Source organism: Pelecanus crispus, chromosome 10 (assembly GCF_030463565.1).
Source record: "Pelecanus crispus isolate bPelCri1 chromosome 10, bPelCri1.pri, whole genome shotgun sequence".
NCBI lineage: Eukaryota > Metazoa > Chordata > Aves > Pelecaniformes > Pelecanidae > Pelecanus > Pelecanus crispus.
The window spans coordinates 40890835-40908160 of record NC_134652.1 but is presented as its reverse complement, the minus strand read 5'-3'; the positions used below and the strand labels follow the sequence as shown (position 1 = coordinate 40908160).

The 17326-nt window shown below is 44.1% G+C and overlaps 1 protein-coding gene across 3 annotated transcripts in view; it reads left to right on the top strand.

The window, feature by feature from the left end:
* PCDH15 (protocadherin related 15) overlaps window positions 1-17326 on the top strand; it is a 400140-nt gene that overhangs the window by 90798 nt on the left and 292016 nt on the right. The window lies entirely within an intron of this gene.

Below are 17326 nucleotides of genomic sequence, written 5' to 3'. Positions count from 1 at the left end.
ATGCTGATAACACGCTGATGGTTTAGTTGTTGCTCAGCGCTGCTTATGCCAGTCAAGGACTTTGCAGCTTCCCATGCTCTGCCAGGGGCACAAGGAGCTGGGAGGGGGCACAGCCAGAAGAGTTGATCCCAACTGCCCCAAGGGCCATTCCATACCATACGGTGTCATGGGCAGTATAGAAACTGGGGGGGTTGGCCGGGGAGCAGCGATCGCTGCTCGGGAACTGGCTGGGCATCGGTCGGCGGGTGGTGAGCAATGCATTGTGCATCACTTGCTTTGTATATTGTTATTATTATTATCATTATTATATTGTTATTATTATCATTACCATTTTACTTTATTTCAATTATTAAACTGTTCTTATCTCACCCCAGGAGTGTTTCTCACTCTTACTCCTCCAATTCTCTCCCCCATCCCACCGGGGTAGGGGCAGTGAGCGAGCGGCTGTGTGGTGCTGAGTTGCTGGCTGGGGCTAAACCACGACAGTAGGTTACAAACAGTCTTTTAGATTTCATAATAGTCCTTTTCTTACGCTTTTTCTTTCTGTAATAAAGCAATTCACAAGGAGAGAAAGGCTTTCTCTCTCCCCATGAAGGAGAATGCTTTCCCAGTCCTCATAGAAGGGGAACGCTAGGCAGCAATGCATAGAAAGCTCAGGCTATTTAAAAAAAAAAAAAAAAAGGTGTACTCCTCCTCCAAAAACCAGAGTATTACAGAACAGAAAAGAATAAATTTCAAAGGCAGAATCTCCTTCTGTCTTGCTGTTGGGCTCTCCCTGGCATTTGTCAACTGGTGTAGTTTGTCCCCCAGTTGCCACTGCTGAGGCATCGTAAGAAGTCCTTTCCTTCATTCTCTGAAAAATTACATCTCCCAGTTTTGTATTTCTAAAGAGATAAGGAGTTTTCCAAGAAATTATGGATTTTCCTCTATCTGTTATGAAGCACAGTATGCCCTTGATCTGGAGTGCTCCATTCCATACCTTAAGAGTTCTTTTTGCCTCTGAAAACAGGACAGATATTGTAGCAATAGAGCACAGTAAGATTGAATTATTGTTTAACAAGACCTATATCCAAATCTAGTTAAAGATATAAATTTAAGGTCTGTGATAGATTTTTCTACCTGGATGATTTTCGATGGTGGCTTTTCCTTGCATTTCCTGCACACTCACCTTTTTATTGCCCTTTCTCAAGGCTCGGGTTGCAAGGTCTGTGGCTTTCCAGCACCTGCAGCTTGGAGACTAGAGCCAAGCTCAGACTGAGCAGTCATGCTGGGGCAAGATTTTGGAAAACACGGCTTTAATTGCTCTGCTTTTGCTGTTGAATGGGGCGCACCAAGAAAATCCAGGTTTGCTGGCAACACTCATTTTTTTCCTCTGGATACTTCTCCCTGCAGAAAGTAGCGCGAGCAGATAGAGAGGATGTATAAGCATCAGTAAGTTGTCCTTTTTTTTTTTTTTGGCCTTCTTTATAAGGAGAAAACAGATACTTGTGGTTATTACAGTGCACAGCAGATGCCTAGGAAATATTTTAAAAAATTATGCAGATAGCCATGAGCAATGTTTAGGTAGGCCTTTCATAATTTTAATAATTCCACTTTAGAGCAGAGCGTTGTAGGCTCCTGCTGATCCTCTCAGAATGGTATGCAAACAGGCCCTAGGATGGCTCCAAATTAAGGTGAAAACATTCGAGTCATTTAATTCACACCTTCAGTGGCCGTTGCCTGATCACGGCGTTCCCAAATAAATGCTTGATCTGTTTCATTATTTATAAGTCCTTGAGTGTTTAAAGTGTAAATTAGACTTTTCTAAACAGAGAACCATTAAACCCTGGTGTTGATTTGCTTGTGTAATGGCTAAAGGAATTGCAAAGCAAACAAGATTTACAAAAACAGTTTTTAATATATATTTGTGATCTGACACACTCTGAAATGTGCCCGAGAACTCTAAAACAGATTACTTGACTATGCAGCTTTCCTGAGGAAATGTGATGAATGGGTAGCTGCCGTGCACTCCATCTCTGTGGGTTGTGTGCCGAAACACTCATTTTGATAAAATAGTTTGCTTTAGGATGTCACTTGTCAAAGACACCCCCCACACACATGCCTGCCTCCTTGTTATCAATCTTGCTTGCCTGTATTGAGAGCTCAAGTCCCACCCTATTTGCACAATCCCAGTGATGTATTTTGGGTTAATTGTAAAGATGGGTTTCTATTGTGAGAGGCAAACCTAGCCAAAGCTTGGCATTTTCTGAGTGACGAAAATCTGTGCTTCCAAATAAGTAATTTTTCTAGAATCAGAATGCAAATTAGGTATTTTTTTCTATTTTATGTAGAATGGAAATAGAAATGCAGTATCCTCTCAGAAGAAGATAAATGAAACAGAACAACCAGTCTCTCCGATTCCCATGCATCTTGTGCATAAAGCAGCCGATGCCCAGGTAGCAAGCATTGGTCGAGGAGCAGGAACCAGAGGACCTTTGCTTCATATGCATCTTCTCAGATCCTGAGGCTGACCTGTAAGGAAAGAGCCAGGAAACGCCTGTTGCTCCAACTTGGCTGTTTCCCCCTGCGTCGAGTTTTGGGGACTTGCAGGTTCTCCCATTTGGCAGGAGGAACCTAAAAGCCTGAAGAGCCCTGGCTGCAGCCCTTCCCACTGGGTCACCCTGCCCTGGAGCCCAGGAGCCACGGGCTCACCCTGGAGATGCTCCAGGGGGGATTTTTGGGTCAAGTTTGGCATTTGAGCTGGTCCAAGGTGACACCACAGGTGTCAGCCCAGGCTCTTCTGTGTTCCTGGTGCACGTAGGCACCGAGAGCCTGGTCTTGTGTTCCCAGCAACCAAGAAAGTAAAAAATGAGGCAGATCTCTGATGAAAACCTGTTTGTATTGCAGCAGCATTTGTCAAACCTGACAGATAGAGAATCTTTCCAGGAACTTAAAAATAGTGTTATCAGAAATTTATCAATTGGGGATCTCGCGAGGAAATGGGAGGACTGCAAATACAAACTTTATCACACGTGGTCTGTAGTTGCCTCAAAAAAAGCCATTGCAGTTGGCACTAAGGAATGCTTTCAGTTTTCAGCAGAAATATTTTTTGAAGTTGCATTTCTTTCAACCTATACGTGCGTATTTCTGGCTCATTTAAGGACCGGTCAGTGTATACTAAAAGCGTTGCTGGTTTTAGCGTCTGATTTTAAAATCTGGCATGTTTGCACTCAGTATGCCAGGTTGCAGGTGTAGTTTGAGTGCATTCAAGGAAAGAGGCAGAACCTGTTAACTTGAGGAAGGGTTTGGGAGGAGAAAGCCCAAAGTTAAAGAAGGTGAACATAAATTTCAAGGAAAGCGCTTGGACTTTTGGGTTGAATGCAACGGCACGGTTTTGGGTTAGATGAACAAGAAAACGGGCAATGGGAACTGTGGTGTGCTTGCAGGTGAGGGTGTCTCTTCATAGGTTTGGAGAAGGAAGGTACCAGAGTGCTTTTCAGGTGATCTTTGCAGTCCTGTGCAAAGATCATGAGAAAACACGTGTCTTTATGCTGACTGCAGGTGCCGCCGATTCCATTCGCTGCATGAAACGCCTTTCCTCCCAGAAACATTGTGCAGGTAGAAACTGTGACTGAACTCCTAGACGTTGGGACTTCCCGGGCACATGGCATAAAATTGGCGCTCAGTTGTGTGCGCACGGTGACTTTGCTGTGTCTGGGGTGTGCGGGTCTGTCTTAATTATGAGGAGCTTGACTGTATTGCACAGACATAGTAAATTAAATCTGGAATGCGTTGTGCTAGAAGATAGCTGGTATGTGCATCCTGGGCTTTCGCTAATGTCTCTACAGTCACACAGCTAAAACTGGTTTTGCTTTGTCCTGGCTTGGTACCTATTTGGCAGATGAAGAGTGAATACAACATTTATCAATTTTTATTAATATGGTCTCAATAAAATAAAACGGGTCTGAAATAGAAATGAGATTGGTTTTGTGATAATATATTTAAATAGAAAGGCTTGGATATCCCTGGGAACATGGCTCCTTTTAAATGTAAATCGTTTTGTTTGCAATGTACCTAACTTAATAATCTATGCACATAATCAGAGAATTTGTGTTCCGGGGAGCTCGGTTCTGGCTGGGAATATGTATACATGAACTTTGTTGATATGCATGTTTTTTCCCCGATATACCAAAATAAAACTAGGAGTTTTCAACCCAGCAAGGTGTAATAAGCTTACTCTCAGAAGTGGTAACTTCCAGTGCAAAGGCTAGTTGGTAGAATTAGGTACTGTGGCGAGAAATATCCATTACTTTGGGGTAATTTCGACCTTGCGCATTGTGGCAGAACATCGCCGTTCCATAACCTGGAATTGTGTAAAGTTTCATGTTCCCGTGCCCACTTGTGCTCCAAGGTTTCCCTGTACTGGTTCTCCCTCATCTCCGAGTGTTTAGTAAGGCAAAGAATAACTTTCCAATTGTGACTTTCATAAACTAGGCCAAATTCAGGAAGAGGTCCAAGGTGTGAATGGAATTAAAACTTGCTGATGTTTCTGCTCTGTCTCTCAAAATAACAGGACCATAAAATAAAGAAGTGTCAGTCCATTCCTCTGACTCCAAGAGTAGGTTGGGCTTTCTCCTGATGAAAGTTTGTCTCATGTCTTCCTAAAGACATCCAGTGCTGAGGGTCTCTTCCTCGTAGAAGCCTCGTGATCTTTCCTGGGTTTAGGTGTGGAGCTCGTATATCTGGCTCTTAGCCCAGTTCCTGAATTCATAGAATCATAGAATCGTTTAGGTTGGAAAAGACCTTTCAGATCATCCAGTCCAACCATTAACCTAACATTACCAAGTCCACACTAGACCAATCAAGGGTAGACTAGACTAAACCATGTCCCCAAGTGCCACATCTACCTGTTTTTTGAATGCTACCAGGGATGGGGACTCCACCACCTCTCTGGGCAGCCTGTTCCAATGCTTGACTACCCTTTCTGTGAAGAAATTTTTCCTAATATCCAATCTAAATCTCCCCTGGCACAGCTTGAGCCCATTTCCTCTCGTCCTATCACTAACTACTTGGGAGAAGAGACCAACACCCACCCCACTACACCCTCCTTTCAGGTAGTTGCAGAGAGCGATCAGGTCTCCCCTCAGCCTCCTCTTCTCCAGGCTGAACACCCCCAGCTCCCTCAGCCGCTCCCCATCAGCCCTGTGCTCCAGACCCTTCACCAGCTCCGTTGCCCTTCTCTGGACACGCTCCAGCACCTCAAGGTCTTTCTTGTACTGAGGGGCTCAACACTGGACACAGCATTCCAGGTGCGGCCTCACCAGCGCCGAGCACAGGGGCACAATCACCTCCCTGCTCCTGCTGGCCACACTATTCCTGATACAAGCCAGGATGCTGTTGGCCTTCTTGGCCACCTGGGCACACTGCTGGCTCATGTTCAGCTGGCTGTCAACCAGCACCCCCAGAATTCCAAGTCTACTGACTATCAGCCCTCCGTTTTCACCGTCTGACTCGCCTTTCCGATCTCCAACTAGCTCGTGCTTTCCTCTGCTTTGCTTTTAGGCGAGGACATTGAGTTTGCTCTTGTTTCTGCACTACAGCATCATTTCCCCTCTTTACCTCACTTTTAGTCATTTTGAAAGCATTTTCCTTCTTTATCTGCCCCAATGAAATGCAGGGGTAATTCCCACGCCTGTTTTTTTTTATTTCTCATGAAAGGGTTTGTCCAGGTACAGAAAAAACTTATGTGCAAACTTAATGGCGCTAATGCACTTCCTTTGTCGTAGGATGTGTAACATCAGTAAGCTTCTCTAATTCCAAATAGCTTCATCCCTGAAAAGCCTAACTCAGAGTGGTTGCATTCTGCCTATTTATACGTATCCTTGTTGTTGCTGTGTGCTGCGTCTTAAAAAAACTCTAAATCACCATCAAGACTTGCTGTTGCCAGGGTCTTCTGGGAAGCGAGACAAGAAACAAAGTGTTTGCTGGAATAGCCCGAAGACTTTTTATCTAACCGCTGACTGTCGTATGTGCATTTTTATTATATCTGCACTGTCTGGTAAGAAGAGGAATGTTTTCTTTTTTAAATGTTCCCAGAAATTTTAGCCTGTGTTTTTGGTTTTGTCTGTTTTTGTCTTGAGAGCCTTTCCATTGGGGGGGATACTTTATAAGGTAACATTTTTGTTAATGGTCATTTTGTTTGTGCCTGTGCATCTTGTCTGGTATGAGAGCACAGATCTGGGAATATTTTTTTCAAGAATTGGCAGCTTTTTATATAGACAATGGAGAATCGTCTCTCAACCTTAACAATCTGTTTCTGGTCCTATTTGCTGAAATAAAAGAGGAATCCTACAATTCAAGGTCTTTCAAAATTGTATTTCAGTAGACATTTTACCCATGCGGGGTTGCCGGAGACTCACCAGCCTACCTAGCAGATGAGCAGGCGGTCCGGGGGCCAGGGGGGCTGCTATAAAAGCCCCTGGACCCCTGGGGGGGTCCTCCCGGCTGCCCCCCAGCCAGCAGCCCTGACCTCCTCCCCTCCAGCTGTCCGGAGAACTTCTGCTTCTCTGCATATCCATGTCTGCTGACTTGGAGAGGGGTCAGGTTATTAGTTTTTCTTGTTAGCAGGTCACTATGTTTTGAACGTATGCATAGTTAGCTATTCAGAAATAGTCCCTTGAGCAAAATACGATTGACATCTTCTCAATGTCTGCAGCTGTAAGCTTTTAAAAGCTTTTGAAGAAGAGCCTGTGTGGTTTGTAAATGTCTCAAATGTCTTTTTTACCTGTAAAGCCAGTAAGGCCATGGACAGGGGAGGTCTGGAGCCAAGGAGCATGTGGACGAGGGAGATGTAAGTAAACTTGATTTCTAGAAGTAATTTGGTGAGTTCCTTTACCAAAGCCTCTTTAAAGAAGGAAAGTGTCATGCAACGAGAGGCAGGATTCTTGCATTGATAAGAAAGCAGACGAAGAAACCCCAAACCCCAAATCAGAGTGGTTGTTTTTCACAGCAGAGGAGAGTCACTAGTGGATTCTTGGAAGAATTATGTGCTAAGACCTGTTTTATTCAGCATGTTTATAAGTTTTCCAGAAGTAGAGTGATTGGTTTGGACAGCTAGGCTGTCCAGAGTAATTAAAAAAAAAAAAAAAAAAAAAAAAAGGCAGGGTGGGAGGAGTGTGCAGAAAACATTGATATTGAGTGACTGGGAAAGGGAATGGCAGATGAGAAATGAGAAGTGATCCTCAAGGGGAGAAAAGTTGGTCCTAGCTTCATGTGTGAAATAACGGGCTTTGAAGTGGCTATTAGCACTGCAGTGAGTGCTTAGGTTTATTAAGGATTTGTATTTAAAACAAAGTAAAACAAAAAACCAGCAAGCAAAAACTAAGTGCTTCTAGCAGAATACCTAAAAGCAAAATACAGTTCCAAATAAAATGTTACGAAGTATTAGGAAAAGATCATTTTGTGTTTCAGAGCATCACTTTGCCCCTAGGTAAATTTATACCTTGAACACCATGTGTAGTTATGGTCAAATCATTTCAAAGACAACAGGGTGAAGCCAGAGAAGGGCAACCAAGATCAAAGATAAAGGACAACTGGCCTTAAGGAACAGCTGGATTGTTGAGGATCCCAGGATCCTTTAGCCAGACTGAAAGAAGTTAGGGAGATGCATAAAATTATGACTAGCCTTCGGTGAAGGTATTGGAGGGTGTCAAAGAATTTAGCAGGTTGTGAGTCCAAAACAAAAGAGACAGACCACAGGGTTTATCTGTGGAACACCTTGCAAAAGTGGGGGTTTGATGGATTTTTTGAAAGCAAAGTCCATCCGAGGCTGTTGCAGACATCAGGACAGTCTCTTGCGTGGAAAATGCCAGCACTGAGATTTGCTGGAGTCCAGGGAAGTGTTTTTGGGAAGCATCATCACTTTCTTGCTCTGCTCTGTCCTGAACATTGCTTGTTGGCTTCTGCTGGAACCAGGACACTGGACTAGATGTGTCTGTGGTCTGATCTTGTACAGGTTTTTGCAAATGCAATTCTATATGTTTAAAGAAAAAAAAAATCTGACAAGGTATGACTGAAATTTTTCCATCTTAAAAGCAATCCTTTGTAAATTATGATTTAGAAGATTTTAAAATTCAGCAATTTTTAAAGCAATTCAGTGTAAACCTTTAGATGTGTTTTGATGAGAGTCATTGCGGTTGCCTTCTATACCATTCAGAGTTTGAATGGGTTTAAAACAAGATCACAAATGTTAAGGAAAACAGTAAATTTTCCCAGAAGAAGTTTTTGAAGACTGAAAGAGAAAAAATGATCCCCTGTAGGGGAAGGATGTTCAGTTCTCTCACCTATTTCCTTCAGACTTGTTTTGCTTTGCCGTTTGCAATGCAGAGTATTGTCGGATGTGTAGTATAGGACTTTGCAGACCATAGTCTGATCCAGTAAAGACACTCCTGTGGTCTCATGTTGCAAAAATACTGCTAAACGTAGCGAAAAGCCTTCTGTGACGTTTAGAGGCTCCGTTCAACGACGGTGGCTCCTGAGCCCAGTGCTGAGTGAAAGGGAGGGCACAATGTGAGCAGCGGAAAGCTTTGGAGGGAAGGGGGGTGATGGAGGTGTGCCGCTGTCGGTGGCGTGGGTGGGCAGGTGCAGCAAAGCACACCACGAGCTGGGTACAGAAAGAGAAAGGAAATGTTGGAAAGGCCTTATGTAAAGGGTCCTCCTGCTAACTTTTTCCTTTAAGGTCTCAGAAATGTGGCTGCTGGAGGAGGGCGTAGGAAGCAGCCAGTATAGCCGTGGCTCCGGTACTCTGGGGAGGGAGCTACATCTCTTTCCAATTTACCTTAGATTGTTGCTACAACAATTGGGACTAGGACTCTGGACTTTGTGTAGTCTGTCGCAGTATGGTGGAGGAATGCAGTCTGTTGAGATCCAACAAGTATAGTTTATCTTTCAGTAGAAGTACTGGGTTCTGTTGAGGCATGGAGAAATAAAATAATGGCATGTTAAAAATCACCAAACTTGAGTCAGTCCTTGGGCACTGGTATGCTTTACCTACTTAATTTATTTTTCTCAGCACCCAGAGTCTTTCTGTCAGAAACACTTGCAGAAAGAGACTGCAAGAGCAGTGTCTGTGGCCTCAGCGTGTCGGTGACCTTCTCCCAGTGAAACATTAAAGGAGAGACCAAGAGGACCTTTGTGTGAATCGAGCAATTATCCTGCTGCTGCAACCCTGAGCATTGAAAAAAAAAAAAAGTTGGTTTTGAAAAAGGTTTTCTGAAAAACTGTTTTCATGTTTTCCTGTTTTAAGCCTTTAGTATTCATTGTTTTCAGTTTTTTCTCTAACTGTGTGAGGAAGGATGGGTGCTTGTTTTTGTCCGAGATGCTCTTTTGCTGTCATAATTTTACAGGATGGGGCTTTGTGCAGAATAACATCTGACCCAGGACTTAGAGTAAACTTGCAACTTGTAAACTTTGTCCCCGGCCAGACCCCTGGCCTCCCCAGTCCACAGTGGTATTTGTGTTAGGACAGTATAGTCTCTATAGTGAGAATTCTTTTTTCCTGTATCCCTGCTCTGTCCTCTGGCTTTTTTAAATCTCTGCTCCTCTCAGTCCTGCAGTGTGACCCAAACTCTCTGCTTCACTGCTTCCTCTTTGCCCTCTGCTTTCTCCTGGTCATCCATCTCTGTCTTTCCACAGTCACTCTTTATCTGTTCATCTCTTGCTCATCCTCTTAAAAGTGTGGGGGGGGGATTAACAAGAACATTAGTCTAGGTTTATACACCTAGGAAGGCAAGTACTGAATATTTAGTGAATTCAGTAGTTAGCATTTGACCATCATGCTTTCCTCTTCTGGTTTCTTTTCCTCCTTGTTTGTTATGTTTTGATGTAGAGTGTAAATGCAGTGGGTCAGATTTTTCAAAGTCACTTGTGCATGTGGAGTACTGAGGTGGTGCTTCTGTGGCTTTAGGGGACTCTGGTCCCGTTGTTTGTGAATGTGGGGGGAAGGCGGGGAGGAAGGACCGTGATTTATGTCCTGTAGGACAGGCATTCATATGTTCTGAACTGACGGTGATCCCAGCGCTTCTGCCTTTCCCCCATCGGGAGCTGCCTCTGAAAGATCTTCCATCATCTTGCTGCATTGTTTCAGCCTGGAGCAGGAGTCGTTAGTGCTAGGTGTCTTGTCTTCATGCTGGCTGGGAAGCACTAGAATAAGAAAATGGGTCACCTTCACCTACAGTGGACCCAAACTTGTACTCTACAACACCTCAAGGGCAGACCTTTTCCTCATAGTACACAAATTCTTACAGTGGCTCAAGGTGGGAAGGCATAAGGTCCACGTGGGAGAGCTAGGAATAAAAGCCTTAAGCGTGAACTTGTCAAACTCCTAGTCTGGCTGAAATAACAGGCTGGGTTTAGTACGCTCTGTAATTGCTTGGAGGCTATGGCTGCGCGTGGAGCGGGATGGGAGAAGACGGGCCAGGACGGCAGGACAACAATCTTGAAACAACCTTGGAAACTTCTCAGCAATCCCTACTGATGATGCGAGGACAGAGAATAGGAAATATGTAATCCAGGAGGTGGCTTTGTAGAATTATCCTATTTTTGTGTACGAACCTGCAGCACAGGTCTAAGTAAGTTTATGGTAATGTTGAGAATTTACTTCTGCAATAAGGTTTTCATTTTCCATTGACTTCTAATTTATTGCTATTTAATCCGTCCTATGCTACAGACACACACCTTCAAATGTAGAAAAATAAGTTTATGATCCAGGTTTAACTATGAAAACTCTGTAGAATATCAAAAAAAGCAACTACCATTTTGACTGATCCATCTAATGCCTTTCTATAAGAAAATAATCCCCATTTTCAAATTGCTTTACAATCAATGGCAGGCAGAGGAGACCAGTACAGAGATACAGGTGGGTTTTTTTAATGCACATTTGCTCTGTCTGAAAGAAACCTGGCGTATTGCACGCTGTGTAAACGTTGTTGGGTGCGTGCAGGTGGAACTCGGGTTCTGCAGCATGTTCTTAATGGTCCTGAGGTGGGACTGACCCACGGAGACCTTCCTGAATCTCTGACCTCCCTCCGCCTGCTTCGGTTTCTTCAACTTGACCGACAGAAGACGCAAGTGCAGAGGCACCGCTGGGAACGTTGTTCGCCCTTTGGCAGCAGGTTTATAAGCACGTGGTGTGTCTGGCTTTGGGTTTCCCAGCTCCAGCGCGTGTCCCCACCTGGACATCAGCCCAGCTGCTGCTGACCATCACCGCCGCCGAGTCTGAGCGTGCCAGCCTGCGGCTGTCCAGAGGCGCCAACTTCAGCGGCGCTTTACAGAACAGGAGTTTCTCATTTCTTTAGGCTCCCTATTCTCACTATGCTTGCTTGGTTGGTTTTCATTTTTTAGCAGACTAAGTGTGAAAAAAAACCCCACTGCTTTAGAGCGCAGAAGTGATGTTTTTCCTTCCACCTATTGACAGCTATTAGTGCTTGCCCTTACTGCAGCTCCGTGAGCGAGCGTGTGTGCGCGTGCGTATGTATATATATGCCTTTCAAGTACCGATTTTTCTTTTCACTTGTCTTTTGGAAATTTACCTCCTTTCCCATAAGTGAATAAGTAATATGTCATGTTGCTCATGTAACGTACCGTGCCTCTGTGGGTACAGTGCATCAGGTACCTAATTCTTTCCCAAAGTCACTTCTTCCAGATGGGTACCGTGAAAAATTCATAGTTGGTGTTCCAGGGTAGGAAACACCACGTATGCTTAATGTAAATTCCCTCGCATGTTATTTGGACTTGTTATACAGACTTGATTAATATGCTGAAATGAAAAATATGTTCTGTGTGAACAGCAGAATATGATTTTTTTAATTATCTTTTGCTTTTTTGTACATTATACAGCTGAACTAGCTGCTAATGTAATTTGGCAGTATTGGAGGTTAATCATGCTGTTGCAGGTGGTTTTATCTTTCCATCTCCTTGGAAAATAATAAGTTTTAGACTGTTTTCAAAGGAAGGATAAGTACATTTGGATGAAAAAAAACTTGGGGGGACTATTTTACTTCTGCCTTGGCTTCAGACACACTTCCCTTCAGGCTTCGGCTTCAGACCTGTAGCTTGTGAGCACCCGGGCGCTTCTGGGATCTCTCACAAATTTCTGCACTGTACACAGCCGAAGCTGAACATGGCCCATCTAGTACTGAGCACGGGAAAGGCTCTGTCGGTGGTGGTCACGAGAGCCTTGTTGAGGGTAAGGTCTGTCCAGTGTGGATTTTGTATTTCATAGAATCATAGAACAGTTTGGTTGGGAAGGGACCTTTGGAGCTCACCCAGCCCAGCCCCTGCAGTGCCAGGGACAGCTTTAACCAGAGCAGGGTGCTCAGAGCCCCGTCCAACCTGGCCTGGGACGTTCCCAGGGATGGGGCCTCCACCGCCTCTCTGGGCAACCTGTGCCAGTGCCTCACCACCCTCAGTGTAAAACATTTCTTCCTTATATCCAGTCTAAATCTATTCTTCTTTAGTTTAAATCCATTATTCCTTGTCCTGTCACAACAGGCCTTGCTAAAAGCTTGCCCCCGCCCTTCCTGCAGCCCCTCCCAGCACTGCCAGGCCGCACTCAGGCCTCCCCGCAGCCCCCTCCTCTCCAGGCTGAGCACCCCCAGCCCCCCCAGCCTGGCCCCGCAGCAGAGGGGCTCCGGCCCTCGGGGCATTTCTGTGGCCCCCTCTGGCCCCGCTCCAGCAGCTCCGTGTCCTTGTGCTGAGGGCCCAGAGCTGGGCGCAGGGCTGCAGGGGGGTCTGCCCAGAGCGGGGCAGAGGGGCAGAATCCCCTCCCTCGCCCCGCTGCCCACGCTGCTGGGGATGCAGCCCAGGATGGGGTTGGCCTTCTGGGCTGCAGGCACACATATTTCTGCAGAGATACAGCTTAACTGGTCGCAGTTAGGTGTACCTCTTCAACATCACTGGGACTGACCATCCATGATGTGTGAAGTCCTTGGTCCCGCTGTCAGGCACGAAGTTGAGCCTTTGCCTGGTGCCGCCCTTTGGTAGCGTCGCTGGGGCGGGGGACGGGCTCCACATGCCTTGAGCTCAGCGACTGCAGAAAGAGAAACCCCGCTCCTGGCTCTCTTTCAGCTTTTTAGTTATTGCCTCAAGTAGGAAGAATGCGATGCTTTCCTCCAGCTGCGTGTTTAATTTTTAAATTTGAAATATTACCGCTGGAAGTAAACAACCCCCTTGTTTTTGTAATCCTTGCGTTTAGGCAACTGATGTGAATGCCTTTTAAAAGTGCTGCGGGTCTCATTCTACTAGATCCTGTTTTCCGACTCATGTGCTGGCGTAAGGGTTATTCCCAGACCAGCTGTAATTCACTGACTCCTTAAAAAAAGGGCTCTGCTGAAACATTCAACTAAAATAATCCCAAGGTGGGTTAAATCATTTAATAAGTGAGTCCTCACTGAGCACTGCAGGTCTGCTGTCTTAGTAGAGCATAAACTGCAAATTCCGTATTTCATGGCATTTGCACCCGAGTCCCTCGTAATGCCTTTCCCATAGAAAGATCATCTTCTGCGGAGACTGATCTGTAAAAACAAACCCTTCCCTGTTATTTCAGTCTAATGAAGATTTTCAGCTTCTGGATTCCTCACAAAGGAATAGTCTAGTGTAGAATTATCGTTATAATGTTTACAGCACTTTATGATCTTTATTTTTGTTGTTTTGTTTGGTAGCTACTTGTTGAATAATTCCCAACAAGCTCAGATAACATTTCTGAGTAAAGGTCATTACTTTCAGAACAAAAATACTACACCTGAAAATAGTAGATCTTTCCTCTCTTGCAGTCTGTTGTTTCTGGGTTTTTGGGGGGGTTTTTTAGCCAACAACTTGCTTGACTTTGATTCCTTGAGGCTTATTCTGTACTAATCCCTTGAAAATCTGTATGGTCTTTCCACAAGACATCTCAGTCATCATCAGGCTTCAGTGAAGGTGAAAAAGCAGCCAAATTGTGGCGTCCACACAAGATGAAAAGCCATTCTTAAAATCTACTTGTGTTGATGTGCAATCTAACTTTCACATCAGTCGTTTTTTTAATTAGCCAGGAAAAATATCCCGAACTCTAGTCCCAGGTGTCCTTTTCAATGACTTGTGCACACAGGGCAGAAGTGCAAGGAGTAGTGCTGAAACGCTATTGAGCATTTGGGCGTTTGAGTGTAACTTCCCAGAAGTCGGATACATGACACACACGTCTACGTGGATCAACTCTCTCCTCACCGCGAGTGGCAGTGTCCTGTTCAGGCGCCCTCGGCAGACTTTGACCAACCCCTCCTCCCCCCCGGTACTGTAAAATTGAACTTGCGATATAATTGCAGGAGAAGGTGTGTAACTTTTCTAACAAGGTGAAAGATTTCACTTCAGCTAGAGCATTATTGGAGCTTCTGTTTGGGCAAAGAACTACCAAAGCAAATTGTCTAAACTTACTGTATTAGTGCATTGCAAATATCGAGGGATGTGTTTGCTTTTGTGCTCGCGTGTATGGAGCGTTAATGGACAAACTGGTGATGCAGTCGCATTGAACTGCGTGTATTCAGATTTATTGTTCGTAGGTTACTTCCCTGGCATTTTAGGCCAAGGGCAGAGGCAGGATGTAAGGAACAAAATGATTGATATCTAAAGGGGGGGGGGGGGGGACGACCTACAATGCCAGATTCTTTGTAAATTAGAAGAATAGTACTTTAAGGATGGCTATTAAAAGGCTTATTTGCAGACTACTGTCTCTTGAAGACAGAGTACAAGTGCTTCATGAATATCTGAAGAAAAAACAGTCCTTTTTTTTAAGAACAAAAGAGTCACTGTATCAAAACAAACCAAATAGAAGTGCTTTGTTAAATCAAGCAGATAGCTATTACAGAGCGCAACAGAGGCAAGTCGAGATGCAGAATTCAAAGCAGTGAGGTCAGTTAAGGAGCAGTGGTTTACTAGACACTGTATGAAATTTGTCATCACATCAAGATTTAAAGTTGATTAAATATTTTTTTTAAAGTATGTAATTGCAATGATTTATTCTCAGGTTCATTAAAAAAAAAATCAAAGTTGCTTGAGCTCTTTAGGCCTTGCAGAAAGCTGAGTTTGGCAGAAGTCAATCTTCTAGAAACTAGGCAAGGGAGGACGAAGCCTCCTTGGACAAAGAGCAACAAACCATGGTGTACGTAGCCTGTACTGAACCAAAGCTGCCTGCAAATGCCAGGTAATAAAATATTTGATGTATGCCACCATAAGGACATGCTTACAACCACTGTTGACTCGTTTTGCAGCACTTTCCTCTTTGTGTAGATGTTGCAGTTTAAAATTATACTGCTTTTTCTGCCTGTAACTGAACTAGAGCGCAATCCTTAACATGCAGAAAGTGCTTCTGGTATTAAGGCCCTTGTGTCTTGCTACTACCAAATGCACGCTGTCCCGTGAGGAGTTTATACATGCCTTTGAGGTATGTATTTTTTCCTCCCATTACTTGTATGCAGTTCATGGAAGGGAAACCGCTGCCTTCACAGGGGCACGGCCCTGCAGACTGTTTTATTAGCAGTCAGAGCTCTGCCACGATTATCGGTCTAATTCCTTTAGCGTTGCATATGCTGAATTTCTCTACAGGCAGTGACGGCTGCGAAGTCTGAAATTAATTTCCCTTTCCTTCTGTCACTTCAATCGGGACCTACTCGCGTTGGATTATATTAATAATCTTGAGTTTTGTAGAAACCGGGGACCAGTTTTCATTATAGGAAAACATTTTTTTTATTTTTTTAACCACTTCATTTTTGGAGGAGAGAAATAAACCTTCTTTATGTGTCACGATTGTTTAAGCATCTGAAAGCGCTGTATGGGCGGGCAGATGGGGTAGCTCTGTGTCCCGGTAACTTGTGCTGTGATGCCCCTTTGCCCCTCATGGACTTGTTGGATTTTGACATGGGAGAGAAGACAGAAGCTGTTGCTGCTTTTTCCTTCCCCTATTTCCTAATCGTCTGTTGCAGTGTATTTTTCCACTGCTTTCATAACCCTCTCCTATTCCCTTTTCCATCTCATCTGGTTACTTCAATTGCCCCGATTCTTCCACCCCATAAGCTCTTCCTTTTCCCAGCAAGAATTTGTACGCATAATATTTTCTATAAGCACCACCTTACAGATTTGCTCTGCGCAGGTGGCCCTTGCTGAAATGCCTACTGCTGTGCTGTTTACAGGTGGAAATTGCAGATTTTTCTTTCCCTTGAGAGTCATTCAAATGGAGGTGTAGAGCCTTCTGTTGTGATTAGTGCTGGTGAAAGTGTAGCCAGAACTTTGACTTTGATTTTAGGTCTGAACAAGAAGATTGGAAGAAATTAAAACGACTGAATCTGTTAGGGTGACTGCGGTGGTTGTTATCTTAGGTGTTGGGTGGTTTTTTTTTTTCCACGGGGGCTTTTCTAGAGGCACATTTTGTTCAGATGACCTCAAATTTGGATTGCTGACCTTTCTTTGCATCATCGTTGAGGCACAGTAATGAGGGCAGTACACAGAAAGAAGCTGGTGGATTTTATAGATTTTGGAGAAATTGGTGACTAGGCATAAACACTTGGAACTGTCGCAGGGTTGGTAATCAGCTTGTTTTTCCTGGTGAAATCCTCTTTACACTGAAACCAGCGGTGGTCTCCCAAAAGCTGTACACCAGTTCAAGCTACTGGGTCAGAGTATAACCGTACAGACGGTATTGCGCAAGGAATGGTGCCGATAGCCGTAACACGGTGTTTCTCGTGTGGCTGAAAGGGTATTGCCCCTCGCACTTGAAGCAGGCCTTTGCTGCACAGTTACGGATGTTTGGCAGTATTTCTTCCCGTCATCTCTGTTGTGTTATAAAAAGTAGTTTCAAAATAAACGATTGAAAAAAAACCTTACTGTAGTGTTTTCCTCAACAGGACTGTAAACCAGTTTGCTGTGGCTAAGACTAGTTTTACTGTTTTATGCAGAAAAAGCATCAGCCCAACTTGGAACCACTCCCCCCGGATGAATATATTTATACAGAGTTGCTGCTGTTATAAAGTGAAGGTGTAAATAAACTTTACTCTCGACTTTGGAATAAATTACTTGCGCCCTTAATACAGGAGGTTGCATGATAAATATTTTTAACTAATTTCAACGTTCGGCAGCTAGTGGCGTTCACAGATTTTCCTCATAACTGTCGATGAACTTAAAGATCATTTCTTTTAATATTTCAGTGTGAAGAAAACTGGGTAGTGTTAATTTTTCAGAAAAATGAAATCTTAGAGAAGTGTTTATAAATACAGTACATGCCAATCTGAGGCGCCGGAGTGCAATGTTTAGGGTAGTTAGTAAT